The sequence below is a fragment of the Topomyia yanbarensis genome, chromosome 1, assembly GCF_030247195.1.
Source record: "Topomyia yanbarensis strain Yona2022 chromosome 1, ASM3024719v1, whole genome shotgun sequence".
In the NCBI taxonomy this organism is placed as follows: Eukaryota; Metazoa; Arthropoda; class Insecta; order Diptera; family Culicidae; genus Topomyia; species Topomyia yanbarensis.
The window spans coordinates 59,682,437-59,698,826 of NC_080670.1; the positions used below are offsets into that span (position 1 = coordinate 59,682,437).

The 16,390-nt window shown below is 39.1% G+C and overlaps 1 protein-coding gene across 3 annotated transcripts in view; it reads left to right on the plus strand.

The window, feature by feature from the left end:
* Positions 1–16,390, plus strand: part of LOC131677719 (sterile alpha motif domain-containing protein 5) — a 668,233-nt gene that overhangs the window by 540,771 nt on the left and 111,072 nt on the right. Inside the window, exon 9 of one of the 3 annotated variants that reach the window (XR_009303417.1) lies at positions 7,998–9,048. The exons of the other annotated variants lie outside the window; for them this stretch is intronic. The gene's annotated coding sequence lies outside the window, so the exon portion shown is untranslated. The remainder of the gene's footprint in view (positions 1–7,997; positions 9,049–16,390) is intronic. 3 annotated transcript variants of the gene reach the window in all.

Sequence of the window (16,390 nt, forward strand, 5' to 3'; positions counted from 1 at the left end):
AAAATGAAAAAAAACATGCTAAGATACAGCAAAATCAGGGTCAACGGAGCCAAAAAAAAGAATAACCGTTCAATCGAAAATTCGAATAAAATAGAAATTTAAATAATCTCCCGAGCAAAGTCCAACATCAAAATTACAGCAAATGGACAACATATTTTGATATCAAGCATCAAATTGAAATCTTATTTTGATATCAGTTTAAACTTTTTCAGATATGACATCATATTTTGATCTCATTTTGATGTGCTTACATTTTTAGAAAAAATGTTTGTTTCTATTTCTTGGACAAACATCAAATTGATTACTTATTTTGTTATCAATGAAATATTTCACCATCTCAATTAGTTTTCAATTTGCTTTCACTGATAGCATAAATAGTTTTCTGTTTGATGTCATAGTGCAATTTTTCTGCTTTCGATTTTGATCTTTTAACCGTTTAAACGACCAAAATGATAACAACCTGAGCAATCATTCCCTACTACATCACAACATCAATTTTAGTTGTCAATTTAATATCAGACTCTGCTCGGGCTACTACACAATGCGAAAAACAACAACAATAGCAGTAAAGTAGGAGAGGAACATATACATGAAGAAATACGAAAACATAAAGAGCAAAACACACAAAGGAGTATAATCCGCAAAGTTGGAGAACACATGCAAGGCAGAACATCGGAAGCGCTAATCAAGTTTTAACAGCTGAAAAAGCGGAGTGATATCTTAAGAATAAAATTTTCGAAAAGAGCTAAAAAACTAAAAAGAAATGAAGAAAGCAAAACTGAAATAAAGGGACTGAACGCTGAAAATGAGTAATCAATACTAGTAGCAATTTCTGCAAAAGAAACACAAGCGGACGGCTACAAAATGAAGAAGCATAAAATGTAGAAAATCAGAAAAGGGCAACAAGAAAAAAATAGCATAGAAGCGATGAAACCCAGAAAACGAATAATCAATAGTCAAATAAAAAAAAACAGTCCAGCCACAATACCCATTGTATCAAAAATACTAGAAAAAATATACTTGCAAAAATCTTGAAATGCAACACCAGCAAAATAATAAAAATAAAAATTCATTGAAAGCCAGCATGTGCAAACAACATTACATTTGATAACATAGAAAAGGCAGAAACGTAGAAACACGAAATTAGGTGCATAAGCTGAAATAGATAAATCCTGATGGACTCAAATCCCAAAACTCGAAAGGCAGGACTCACAACTCAGAGATCAGAATTCAGTACTAAAAACTCAGTACCCTAAACTCACAACTCGAAACACAACTATACAAACTCAAAACTGAGAACTTAGAGCTCAAAACTAAAATGATAACTCACTCAAGACCCTAAACTTGAAATTTAAAAATAAAATTTCAGAACTTGAAACAGAAAACTCCGAACACATAATTCTGATCACAGAATTTCAGTCTCAAATCTCAGAACAATAGAATTCCGAACTGTGCTATCGGAACTCGAAATTCAAAACAATGTGTGACCTGAACTGAGCTCTGAATTCACAGCTAAGAACTCAGTACTCATAACGCGGAACGCAGCATTCAGAAGTCAGTGGACGTAAGTTAAAAACCAGAAGTTAGAACTCAGAACTAAGAACTCAAAACCTAAAACTCAAGCTAATCACTTATAATTCAACACTCGGAGTTCAAAAACTCAAATCGCAGAACTCAGAGCTCGTGACTTAGTACTTGTGAGGTCTAAGTCCTGAGTAACGAGTTCTGAGTTCTGCGGTGTGAGTTTTGAACTCCGATCGGTGAATTCGGAACTCAGAACTCATTACCAAAAACTCAAACTTAAAATTCAGGACTCAATGATCTAGAAATAGAATAAAGAACATGGCTCTCCAAACTCAGAATTCAAAACTCCCAACCCCAAACTTTAAACATAGAATTAAAACGTACAACTCACCACTCGAAATTCAAAAATTAGAGCTCCGAATTTGGATTATAGAATTCCGATCTCAAGATCAACAATAAAACAATATAATCCCGAACTCCGCTGTCGGAACTCAAAACTGAACCCGGAACTCTAAACTCACAACTCAGAACTCAGAGTTCAGAGCTTAGAACGCAGAACTCAGAAGTCAGAGGTTAGAAAACTCAGAACCAACCGCTAGAAATCCAGGAATCAGGGCGAAGAGCTCCGAATTGAGATCTCCAGAGCTCAGAACTCCGTGCTCAAAAATGAGAAGTCGTGACTGGCTCAGAACCCTGAACTTAAAATTTAAAAACCAAAATTCAAACCTCAAAGTGCAATACTTAAAAAATGCCGATCTCAAATCTTTGAAAGATAAAACTAAAATAGATTTCCGAACTCAGCTCTCGGAACTCAAAACTCTAACCTTGTACTTTGAACCCTGAACTCACAACTTCAAACTCAGTACTCATAACTCAGAACGTGGAACTCAGCAGTCAGACGTCTGAAGCTAGAAACCAGAAGTCAGCATTCTTAACTCAGAGCTAAGAACTCAAACCTCAAAACTTAAAACTGTCGGCTAATCACTTAGAATTCATAAATACGTGTTAGAAGTTCACATAGCAGAACTCAGAGCTCGTTACTCACAACCAGGCTTTAAAAGTTACAACTCGGAGCTTAGGACTTTAAACCAATAACTTAAAATTCAAAACTCAATGCTTAGAACTCAAACCTCCAAACTTAACTCGAAACTGAGAAATCATGACTCGTAACTTGATTCTCCGAGCCCTAAAGGTATAACGTAAAGATAAAAATTCAAAACCTAAAACACAAAACTCCGAACACAGAATTCTGACTTTTGATCTCATAACTCCAAAAAAAGAATTCAAAACTCTGAACTCAAAACTTTCAACTGCAGAACTTTAGAGCTCAAAATTTAGAACTCCGAATTCTGAGCTCAGAGCTGAGTTCAGAACTCTGGACTCAAAACTTAGAACTCAGAACTCGGAACTTCAGAAACCAGAACTCAGAGCTCAAAACTCAGAATACAGAACTCAAAACAGAGCACATAGAACTTAGAACTTAGAACACAGAGCTCAGAATTTGGATCTAATAACTCATAATTCTGAACTCAAAACTCTCGAACTTAGATCTCAGAACTCAGCTTAGAACTCAGGACACAGAGTTCACAACGCACAACTCACAACTCAAAACTCAGAACGCAGAACTCAGAACTAAGAACTCAGAACTCAGAACTCAGAACTCAGAACTAAGAACTCAGAACTCAGAACTCAGAACTCAGCACTCAGAACTCAGAACTCAGAACTCAGAACTAAGAACTCAGAACATAGAAGATATAACTCAGCACTCAGATCTCAGCACTCAGAACTCAGCACTCAGAGCTTACTCAGAATTCAGAACGCAGAACTCAGTACTCAGAACTTAGTACTAAGAGCAAAGAAGGGATAAATCAGATCTCAGAGCTCAGAACTATTGCCTTAGAACTCAGAGCTCAGAGCTCAACTCAGAACTCAGAACTCAGAAATCAGAACTCAGAAATCAGAACTCAGAACTCAGAACATACAACTCCGAACTGAGAACTTAGAAGTCAGAAATCTGAACTCAGAACTTGCAACTCAGGATTCAGAACTCAAAACTTTGATCTCGAAAGTCATTACTCTGAACTCAGAATTCAGAACTTAGAAATCAGAGCTCTGAAATCTGAACTCTGAGCTCAGTACTCAGAAGCCAGAAATTAGAACTCAGAACATACAATTAGAACTCATGATTCAGAACGCAGAATTCAGAACTCATTCCTCAGAACTCTAAACTTACAACTCTGAACTTAGAACTCGGAATTCAGACCTCACAAAACTGTACTCTGTATTCTGAACTCCAAACTTAGAACTCAGAACTCAAAGCTCAGCACTCAGTACTTAAAACTAGGAACTCAGAAATAAGAATTCATAATTCAGATATCTGATTGCAGAACTAGGAACACAGAACACAGCTCAAAACGTCTCACTCGAAACTTCAAACTCAAAACTTTGTAGAACTATGAACTCAGAACTAGAAATCAGGAATCAGAACTAAGAACTTACAACTCAGAACTCAGAGTTCAGCACTCAGAACTCAAAACTCGGAACTCAGAATTCGAAACTACAATTGCAATCATCCTGTCAATTTTCGTAATTTACGCCAAAAATATCCAACTCAGAGCTTAGAAGTCAGACTTAGGGCTCAGAGCTTAGAGTTAAGAACTCAAAACTCCAGAATCCAAACTACGATTTCAAAACTGAAAACTGCACTCATAACTCAAAAATCTAAAATCAAAACTTTGACTTTAAGGTTCTGAACACAGATCGCAAAACTTAGAACGCAGACCTCAGAACTCGAAATTCAGAGCTGGATACGTAGAACTTAGAACTCCTAAATTTCGAACTTAGGGTCTCAAAACTCGGAGTCCAGAACTTAGATCTCAGAAATCAGAACTCAGAATCCCGAAGTCAGAACTCTAAACATAACTCAAACTGAGAAGTAAAAACTCGAAATTCACAACCCTGAATTCAAAAGCCAAAAATCAATATTAAACACTGAGAACACCAAGGTTTAACATTGAATTCAGATCGCAGAATCCCGTCATCAAGCAGGTCCCAGAGTTTAGCAGTTGGAACTCATGACTTGGGACTCAGACCTTAGAACTCTGTTTGCGCCGACTTGTAATCTATCATCGGATCTGGATGATCTGATGATTCTCAGAACTCCGATTCTGGAACCCAAAACTCAAAACTTAAAGCGTAAAACTCAAATCTTTAATTTTAGAACTCACAACTCAGGGCTCAGAATGCAAAACGAAGCGCCTAGAGCTCAGAACTCAGATGTCAAAGCTCAATACTCACCGCTCACATTAACCCTTAAAGGCGCAAGGCAATTTTTTTCAAATTTTCTGAAAATTGTCTAACAGTTTTAATACGTTACTATGATAATTTTGAGATAGTGTTCACAATGTTGTTTTAAAACAACATTGCGCATTTAAGGGTTAATCGCCAAGCTATAAGCAAATATCGTTAAGTGGAGAACAAATATTTAAGTAGACATAATAAGAAATTATTGAAAAAAATTAAAAAATGGGATTTTTCAAATGGTAGGAAACGTTTAAAAGGTTGAATGCAGAAAAGAGTAAAATCAGAAACGGTCAAATGATTCATAAAGCACAAAAATGAAGCGAAAAAATATAAAAAAGCGGAAAGAGCAAAAAAACACGAACGCAAGACAAAAAGTATGACAGAGAACGTCTAAATCACAGACATTGTTCAAAAGACAGCAAAAGTAGAAAAGACGACAAAGCCAATAAGTAAGTTGCAGAAAAGACTAAATGAGGCACAAAAAGCAGAAAAAACACGATCAAAACAGCAAAGCTATAATCAGAACTTTGAGAGTAAAGTTAGAAAGAGCTTAAAAATTAGCAATAGCCGAAAGGATTGAAAAAGTCAAAATTGATCAGAGAAAAAAAACAGTAACAACATAATCGGCAAGGCACCAAATGTGCAATTAACAGGAAATAGCGAACTCAGAAAAAACAAAAATAAGAAAATATGTAATCAATGAAAAAATAAAAAACGAAATTCTGAAATTCCTAAAATAATAAAAATAAAAATATCAACAAAAAACAAATAAACCAGAACAGCAATGAAGGAAAATAAACTGAAAAGACAGTTGAATTGTCAAAACATTTAGACACTAAAACAACAGAAGAGGCTCTTGAAGAACAGGGTCGCATACATATGCAAATTGCAGCAAATGTGAGTAGTATCATGATTGTAGAAAATAAGAAATTACAAACAAAACAAAAATGGTAATAAGTGGCAGAAGCAGTCGGAAATGTAGAGAACCTAGAAGTTCGAAAAAGAAATTCAAAATCAACAAAAAGTGCGGAAGAAAAACGGAGTAGTTCAAATATGCAGAAAACCAGAAGACGATGATATAATACTAAGAAGAAACGTTCAACTCAGAGTGACCAAAACAGTCGAAGAGAGATAAAACTAACATATACAAAATTCAGAACTAGTAACAAAGTAGAATACGATGAAAAGGGCGAAAAATTAAAAAAAATATAGGTATAATATGAAGAAAACTTAAAAAAGAGAGAGGAATCTAAAAGATCTAAAGACACCTGACGATCCTAAGAACGCAAAATGTAAGTCTAAATCTGCATAAACTGCAGATACAGCATAAGAAGTTTCAAAGGCAAAAACAAAAACATCACAATAGCGCAAAAATCAGATCATTATAAGAAATGTAAGAAAAGTTGCTATTTCTTCCTAAAGAGCAAATTGGGTTAAACCTGTATGTATAAGGAAGCACATGCCTAACATCATTGAAGCAGGATTTTTGTGATTAGGGTTATCCTCATCAGCTAATAAACATTGCAAAAAACCAAAAAAGTTAGAAAATCCATAAGTTGTCAAATGCTTAAATCATTTAAAATCAGAATGAAAAAGAGAAAAAAGGATATCAGAAAAAAGAATATATTTGGGTTATTCCTCGCGAAGGAATCGAAAACAGTAATTCATACTCGTAAATAACCCTCACACATTTCAATCTAATTGGACGGAATTATTCGTCTAGGGCCAATGTAAAGTTCTTTGCAAATCATTTCACTCACACTGCTTGGAGGTTTGTTTTACTCTAGCTGTCATGTAAAACTGTCAGTCAATTCAAACGTTTGAAATCGCTTTCCTAAAGTATTTAGGAAGGTGTTTAAATGCTCTGTCGCTGTGAAACTTATTCCGGAGACGTGCTATGCCGGTTGGTCGGAATTTATCATGTGAGTAATCCGACTGAAAAACTAATGTCGATTTGTTTTCCTCCACTTATCAGAATATGGTGGAGGAAAACAAATCGTTGAACTCACTAATACAGTTACAGATTGTCAAGTACTCTATATAATAATCTTAATTTTTGTCGATTGTCGCACCTCTCGATCCATTGAAGCATCTCCGGTTTTGACGAATTGCTTTATCATATTGAATACGCATTTTTGGCGACAGTGTTGCCAAGTGCGTATTTTTCAATTTGTAATTTGAAGTGTTTTTTTCGCAGAACAAGTACTCTTATTTTGAAAATTTCAAAGCAATCGCAATTTTTCATATATTTTTAAATAATAAAAACTTAAAACCTCTATATAATTGCAGTTGTCATCGAGAAACACACAGCTCTGAATTTTCCGTATAAAATGGCATTTTTGTAGATCAACTTTGCTAAAAGTTTGAATAGAGTTAGACTCTTATACTTTACGATGAAATAAATGTAAATATAACACAATCACGGTGATTTTTTGGAATTTAGTGCCTGCAATTGTATATGTCGACTACATGTACATCAATCACCTCACGCACCAGAACAGGGAGTATAAAAAGTTAAAAAAAAACTGAAAACGCTAAATTGAAAAATATAAAATAGAAATAAGTGCAATTATTGTAAATTTACTAAGCTAGAAATGAAAAACTAGAAGAGGCCAAAGTGCAAATAAGGCGAAAAACCGGGCAGGCTATGAATAGCAGAAATATAAAACTTATGGATATTTGAATACATGCAGTTACATTCAGCACAGTTCAAGTGATAATGGTCTTTTCTCGCTAACCACACCATCATATCGAATTTTGGCCATTGTTATTTTGAATGCAAAAATTATTTCGCCCAAAATGCAGTCAAAATTTGCTAGAGCAACCAGTTGCTATTTTGAACAGCGACAGCAGTGAGGTACTTCAGCAATCATTCGGATTCATATCTAGATAACAATAAAAATCACGAAACGGGCAGGAATAAGTGCACCTTACAGCCCCTGTAGTTCCCAGTGTCATCCCTTGACTATCAACCCGTTGTGTTCGAAATTCCGTCACCCTCCATAGATCGAGCTTTTCCGAGAATTGAATCTTATCATTCCGTTAATTTTATCCCCCTCCTACTTAATATTCCGTTCAGCGCGGTTCCATTTCTGTCGTAAGTAAGTACACGTTTGTAATCCGATTTCTCCACATTCTCCATCCCCCAACCAACAAACTGCCAACAGCAGCAACGAAACTACTGCAACTCAGCATCCAACTCGCCCTATTGGATCCGCAGCGAGCAGCTCTAAGTGTGTAGCGAACCGGCCCCGGAACAAGCAGCGTCGTTTTGAAACTAGTTTGCAAACCAATAGAAATGCACCTTCTTCCCCGTTTTTTTTTAGTGCCAGTGTAGGTGTGCGCGAGAGTGCCTAGCAGAGAGTGTGGTGTAAACGTAAGCACACAATTTTAAATTCACTCACCGACACCCCACAATAAAGCCTGAATTGATTTTAATCGTGGAATATTGTGGAAAATTATCCACCGCCAAAGTGATCAATGATGCCTACTGCCTTCGGAAATGTCGGAAACGAACACTGCCTCCACTCTTGCCTAGATAGTTGTCGTCTAGAGCTAGATATTGTACAAATAAAAGAAAAAACGAATCACATCGATCTTTCAATCCAGTTGGCATCGTCATCAGCGATATATGTAAATAAAGTTAAAAACTAAGTCAGAATAGAATCAGTCTTTTTGCTGAAATATTCCAATCTGGTTGACGTACACCGGAGCAATCTCACGATCACGAACAGGATGTTTTATGTGGATTTTTTAAAAGTTGAACTTTCTCCCATGTATGGCATAACTGTCACTAACAATACACCACAGGAAGCATCGAAGCAGCTGCTGGATTGTCGAATGTTTCCGACTGTAAATATTGAAAATTTTCCCCAAGCTCCACACCGCTGGGCTGATAAGTTCCATTCGCTGCTTTCCGATAAGTTACTCGTTACGAAGTCAGGCAAGAAGCTACCGTCAAGGATAATAGTATTAGAGGTTCAACGAAGAAAATCGATGGGATTCAGTTCGGTTCGTTGCCTTGCCGAAAATGGTTCACTTCGACATGGCAGCAGCAGCAGCAGCATCAGATTCCGTTGAAGCAAGCAATGAAAGTTTTGCCGAAAGTTAAGCCGAACCATTATCAAAGTGCACCACATTTGGTTGGCTGTTCGCGACAGAATGAACAGAATGGGACGGAGATGACATCACAGTGACACAAATGCCGGTTAAGAGGATCAGGTATCTATACGTACATCGAATGTCGCCTAGCATCTTCCTTGGCGCATATGAACTGTCGCTAAACCCCTGCCCCCAACCCCATCTGGCCTGGAGTTTGACTTGCGTAGCTTGCGTTTATTGTTTGTATAGTCTTCGTCTATGGTGTGGCCCTTTAATAGATTGTTTCTTTGATCCCGGAGAGAGGGTTCGAATCTGTATAGGAATGAGTGATTTATCAATAAGAAAATAATGAAATAATCAGAATTAAAAATGAGAACTAAATGAATTCTGTTGTAAAAAGTACTTCGAACAAGTTTAGAACTAATTGGAATACATTTCATGAACAGCTCTTGCCGCTAAAGCCAAGGGGAAAGTTAAGCTAAATGTAGTATGAATTCGACTTCTGCCGTAAGCTGGGCAGGAAAGTTCAGTCGAATTCACTTAATTCTTTTACGTGAAGGTTGATTTGGAATAACTTTGCTGAAGGTTCCATTTATTTATATATTAAGATGGATGATACATAGCTATGTGTTGGTAGGGGTAACTTAAACCAGTTTTTTTTACGTTTTCTTCATAATTCACACTACTATTGCTAAGGTTTATTGGAGATAGTTTCAGACACTGCTGGATTACATAATTTTCTTGAAATTATGAACTAGTTTTGGAGTGGATTTTTTTTTTAGGTTCACTTAGTATTCAGACTTTTGATTTTTTCTGTAGCAACGCTTCTAGATATTCCATTTGTAATGTTTTGACAAAAAATGTTTGGAAAATACACGTATTTCAGCGGTGAAAGTTTCGTGTCGATACTCGCAGTAATAGAAAAGTTGCTTTAGATAGAAGAAAAAAAAATGTGCTCTTGGAAGACACCATTATTAACCTCTAGCTGACCTCCTTGTATCGCGACGATCGGTATTCATGAAATGAATTATGATCACCAGAACTTCGCTATTCAGGCAGGATTCCGGAGGCAGGAGAACGGCTGGGATTTTCAAACGCTCCATCTCCTCTAGCGACGGCTTCGCGTAATGTGATCTTCGGCCAGAACACAACATCGTTCTTTGGGGCCATACATTCCGGTAAGCTCCGGTCCATCATGTACACCTCCCCGTTGACCGCAAGTTTACTAAGAAAAGACCGACGTTGACATCCCCTTTTCACCGATTATCAGTCACAAGGAAATCTTCTTTGGGAACTACGTCGCTGCTCATTTCCTTCCTGGAGGACGTCAGATAACCGGTCCCCTGTGAGTCACTGCCGTCGGACGTAACGTAACGTAACGTTTCGTCGTCCGTGATCACAAGCACGTTACGCTTCGCAGGAAAGATATCCTTGACGAGCACTTTCAATCGTTCCTTTTATAAACGGAACTTCCGACACCTCCGGTTTTAACTTCCGCATCCGTATGACGATGTTCATGTTGGCCAAACACTTTTTGACGGTTATGGCCGGTATTACTACCTCCTGATCCAAGACGCGGACGGATTTCGTAATCTAGCCTTCCGTCTTCCGTTCCAGCGTTTGATGGACCTTCCGGCCACGCGAAACCGTCGGAGGGATCACCCTTATTCATCGGTTTACCCAATGTAATTGTACATCACTGTAGTCAGGCTCGGGATTTGCCTGGCACGGATCCGGTTAGAAGGTGACCCGGTATGACGATTCCGTAGAATCATCTTATTCAGGTTTCTTTAAGTCGTATGTTTAGGAAACCTTCTACATAAACCAAAAGTGTGTTGAAGTTTTCGAAAGGAGTTTTTCCAAGATATTCCATGTCACCACAATTTTGTTGAACCTGTAGTAGCCTCTCACAAGCCTCCAAAATGTAGAGCACCTGGTGGTTTGACGTGGTACACTTTTTTGAAACCCTTTCACGATTTTAGCTATTTTTCAGCAATTTGAAGAGCTTTTTGGTTTCTGGAGCTCACCAGGTTTCTTCCATTATCAGAATGTATATCCGTATTTAAGTCCCGCAGGTAATACATTGTCGTAGGGTTTTCAGAAAGCGTTTGGTTAAGAGGTCAATAAGCAGTCCAGATATACTGCCTTCGTCTTCATATGGACGCTATGGATGATTTGATCGTTAGTCAACGTCTACGATTCCGTATGTAGACCGTGTTGAAGTTACCTACTCTGGTTTTTGAAAACGCTTTGGAAACAGTGACCCGAACAGTAGACACTAGGCGGCTTACTCCTTTACTACTTGATGTCTGACGGTTTTGTTCTACAAGATCCTTGACTTTTTGGGCACATTTCTACTTCTCAGCGGCCAGTACCATAACCGTACTATACTCAATAGCAATTGAGGTCCCGCCTGTAAAAGCTTATTAAGGCAATGTTTAAATAGCATCGCTATCAACAAATATCTGGACGACATTATCATCGAATGTTGAAAACGACTCCAGAGAGTGGCTTAACCTGCCGGAGGATTACTTAATCTGCCACCTGCAGTAAGATAGCAATTAACCGTATTCAATTAGTAGTACCTCGGATAGGTTGACCGTACGATGAGAATTTTTTGTCATAAATGCTATTATAAACGTCGATCGTTGAACCTACCTTCCCAATTCGTACACACCAGAAGTTAAAAAACAACGCTTGTTAACAGTAAAATAAGCAAACAAATTCTACTTGTGCTGCTTTGTTACTTATACACTGTACAAACAGCAAAGCATTTTCGCAGTTGACGGCTTGGTTCACCAAGCCAAGAATCCAAGAAGCATCTAACGCTCTTCGCAGTTTTAACAAAGTTAGGTAATTTGTAGAGATATTACGTGCAGCGTTAGATGCTTCTTGGCTTCTTAGGAAATATAAAATATGACGTACTCTAATCGAAGCTATATTATTAGATAGTGAATCGAAATAGAAATGAGACTACTATGAAGACACTTTCATTGTCAAATTGTTCAAATTGCCAATCAACGCAACAGGAAAGTGTTTTCCCTAATTATACCTATACCTGATAGGACATGATAACTCCGTTCTACGAGGCAAGGTCATTTAACGGGTACAATTCTTCTTTGATTTTTGCTTGTAACCTGTGCAAGATTACAAACTATCTTCGAAGTGTTCTCTCTCTGGAGCAAACAATTGAATAATTTAATACTTTTTCGGCAAATTAGTCGTCACGATTCTGTGAGTTAATGCACAAGAATCAAAACTTCCTAAAAAGAGCTCATGGACAGTTAATTCTCACGGTTCGGCACTTCGTGAAGGTAGGCCTTTACACAAACATAATCGGAAGCGGACGAGTCTTTTCGTATGCCACTATCAGGCGTCAGTTTGTCATGTCCACATGATCCATGTCATTTGAGGAATCAAAATACCCATAAAAGTTTGTCTCTCGGGACACTTGTAGACCCAGGATTACGACACGTTACAACATCTAATGTAGTGTTTCCAGTGTAGTGGTACCCGTAATCTCAAATCTACAAATCAGAGCCCCCAAAGAGAATCTATGGGCTAGGTTTTATAAGATAACGAAGGTTTGAGCTTGATCGATATGAGCTAACTAGCCATCATTTAACACCTATTTATTGCCTGATCGTGAAAATGATAAGCGATTTACTACATTGGGTATATGCAGATAAGTGTTATTTCATCATCAATTCAAAGCCTCCTTAATTGATATCTGACTTCGACTTCACGGCGGAGTTTATATCGATAGATACAGATGTCCGTTTCTGTGAGCCATTTTGCTACCAGCTTTATCGCGATCTACTCGAATAGTCCAATACAATGAATCTGCCATACTTCGACAGAGAGTTCCCTAGCCGCGGAATTTCTCACGGTGCATAACTTCCTAGGATTGGCAATACCCACCGTCGGTACTTCGACGTGAGGATCTAGCTCACTCAAGGACGGAACGTGACATTCTGTACACTGGCACCTCGATGGCCCGCAACCAGTGCAGTCTCGCGAGCGACTTGAATTAGTCCCATTGGTGGATCTAGCTTACTCCACGGAGCGACTGGTAGGGAGTGCTTATCCGAATAGTCAGCTCTGGTCAACCCTTCGTTAATATCTACTCAATCTCCTCTGTAGTTTCACTAGTATTTGCGCGACTATTCTATTGACGGTGTTCCATGTCTTTGTATATCTCCAGTGCGACATTTGCTACCCTTAGAGCCGGTTTCTCGCTTCGCCGTTCCTCGAATCTAGTGCAACGAAGACCACATACTCTGATGTTACCTCCTCACGCTCACATTCCGGGCAGTAGAATGTAGGCGCGTGACCTAATCGACGCAGATCATTTCTGAAGCCGTCACCTGATATGAACTGGATTAGATGAAAGTCTATCTCTCCGTGCTTGCGTCCACAAACAAACATTCGGAAATAATCGGGTTGCGTACTCGTTGTTCTGTATGCGCACGAGTTCTTCAGCGCATTGGCTCCGGGATATCCTTCGCCGCTTTCTCACAAGCATAGTCGACGTGGTTATTGAAGTTTAATCAATCGTCCGCTGAAGCGCTTTGCAGTTACTAACTAGCACTACCTCCGCTTTGTTGTGAGCTAGCTATGACTTGACTCTATTCGTCGAGTGTTCGGTTCTATTGCTTGATAAAATTCCATGGTCAGCTTCCCCCACCGTTTCCAGCGTCTCGACTGTAACTGTTTGAATGAGGTTATTGGAGAACCCATCTATCTCGATTCCAATAGGCAACATTAGACCGCAATTATATATCATGTTCCGAAGAGTTGGGTCAAGTATAGAGTTTGTGGCTCTCTCGCCTTCACCTTCATCGGTTTCTGTTCCGAATTTGTGTCGGTTCTAAAGATATTCGGGAATTCGCATGCTGACGTAGTTAAACAGATGCTTGAAGTCCATCGTCTCCCTTCTCTTCGATTTGGATGTCTTCTCTGTTCTCTTCATGACTGTCTGGATTGCTTCCACCTTTTCCGAACTGCCAGTTTACCAGACCACTTTCATGTTCCGTGCATTATCCCGTTATTGGTAAATGCTTCTCAAAAGCTTCCAGAGAATATCCAGCAGGCTTATGTCCATATATGTGAAGCTGAATCTACGGGTGGTCTCCCTGGATTAGTTAGCAGCACTATCTTCTGGATATCACATCTGTTTGGCAAGTAGCCTTCTTCCAGGCCTTTCGTCATCATCCTCCTGAACATGTCCAGGAATACCAGGAATGCCTTGTATGGAATGCCACGTTGGGGATTTGATTCGGACCGGAAGAGATGTCCATAATTTTGGTGATTTCTACTTCTATTTCATCATGCAGGGTCCACGTCATTGAATCATAGCGGGGGAAAAGACACGATAACTTTGAGCTTACCCGAGCACATTTCGACGGCGTCGTTGGGCCTTTGATCTTAACAATCATGACTCGATAGGTGTAACCCCAAAAATTAGCATCAGCTTCTCGCCACAATTAGCAGTTTGGTTTACTCATCTATGTTACCCGCCTGAAAGCGTTTCTGACCGCATTGTACACACTGTGCGTCTCGTTGCTTTCTTTGGTTCTTGGCTCTCGGTACACGACCTCTGGCTCAGTCTGAAGAATGCTTGGTGTCTCGTTCTAACCAAAGGCTGGAAGCCGACTATCCTTGGTTACGGCTAGGCATTGTTGTATCGTTACCAAATCCGTTACACACTCAATTCGGCTCGGAATTTCCCAAACAGCTGTGTAATCAGCAAATATAGAAACTGATATCTCAGTGAAGTGAGATTTGTTAGCTGATTTTCTGTGAAATGTTTTCCGAGTATCAGCTATGAAACGTCACTTTTACTGAGATCTCAGCCAAAAAAATGTTTACTGAGCTGTTGAGAATTCGGTAAAAGATGCGAAAAAAGCTGAGATTCGGCAGAAAAAATTAAGTGTGTAACAGGTTATCTTTCACACACAGCTTATCTTTCAGCTTTGCCAGAGCTTCTAGTAGGCGCTTCTCTTTCGATCGTTAGTCTGCTCTCCCACTACATCGCCCAGGCAACGGAATCTGCGGTTCTTGGGTATGTATGTGTATGTCGAACAATGATATTCAGCGGAGCCGTGGATCTTTGATATGTTTAAAATATGTAACAAATAAAAATAAAAACCAGACTTCCCATGAACATGGCCAATTTTGTACCTGTGTACAAAATTTCGTGCACGCGTTCAACTTCAAACATGCTTCATCTCGATGTACAAGTGCGCCTCGAACATCGCACTCAAGCAAACGATGTGCAAACACTAGTTCAAACATCCGTGTACGTACACCAGGTGCGTACACGAGAACGATTCGCACATGGCAAAAAGAGTCAGCGCTAGTGACGATGAGAGTGAGAAAGAGAATTCTGGTGCCACGAACCGATGTGTACGCGCACCGTGTACGTACATGGGGTTCAGTTGTGCAGGCGAACATGTGCACGTGTTTAGGTACGAAACAGTGTGTTTGAGTCCGTACACGAAGTGTGGGTTTAATATGAGCACAGAACCAGAGCGAACATTGTGTGCGATGTGCATATGGGAAGACTGATAAAAACCAAAAGAAATATTATTGATTATCTGTTGGATCTCGTGCACGTAATTTTTGAATGCGCGCAAAGATCTTCTTTCGCGGCGAAGTAACGTTTGTCTGCTTGTCTAGTGCGTCAGGGGAGGTCATTAGATTAACTCCTGTCGTTTGCGTTACTGTCATCATCATTGTAGCTGTCCGCGATGTCAGCGATCAGATGCTCTTCCCTGTTTCTTGGACTTACGAGTAACCCGTAGTAAATCGTCGTCGTTGTTATTAACTTCCTCGTCGCTGTTGCTTACAGCTGATTTTGGGGTACTGAATGATTTTTTTTGTGGTTGTCATTATGGCCGGAACAGCCGCCACAAATTTGACCGCTGTTAGGTATTGAAAGCTGTTTTGGTTTGGTTGTCCACAGTGTGTTGTCTTCTTAAAATAGTTTCACGTAGGAGTTTAGTACATAGCATAGTATGCTTAATAGCTGTTCCGTGAGTTTTGATCTTTATAGTCAAGTAGGAAGAACACCGTTGGGAATACCCGGGAAGTTTCTTGTAGCATCTGGTGTAACGGATTCTGCTTCTCCGTATTGCGGCATGCCTTTTTTCAATTTGCCCAGGATTAGTACGCGGTAGGTCATGTCGCCATACCTCTATATAATCATATTCTATTTGCACGGGAATCCTAATTCCAACGTTATCACTTTCAATTACGCGGTTCAAGTTGTTCTTCAAACGTTCGGTTTGGTCTAACATGTTGATTGATTTCAATACTGCATAGCGGAGATGATGATACTGAAGATAGGCGACTTCATTACGCCAAAGCTGCATTTTCACCATCAAAAGGTATTCCACTTCACCCAAACTCGGTCGATTTGTACAAAACTTAAAGTCAACGACCGCTGCGTTTGGTCGGA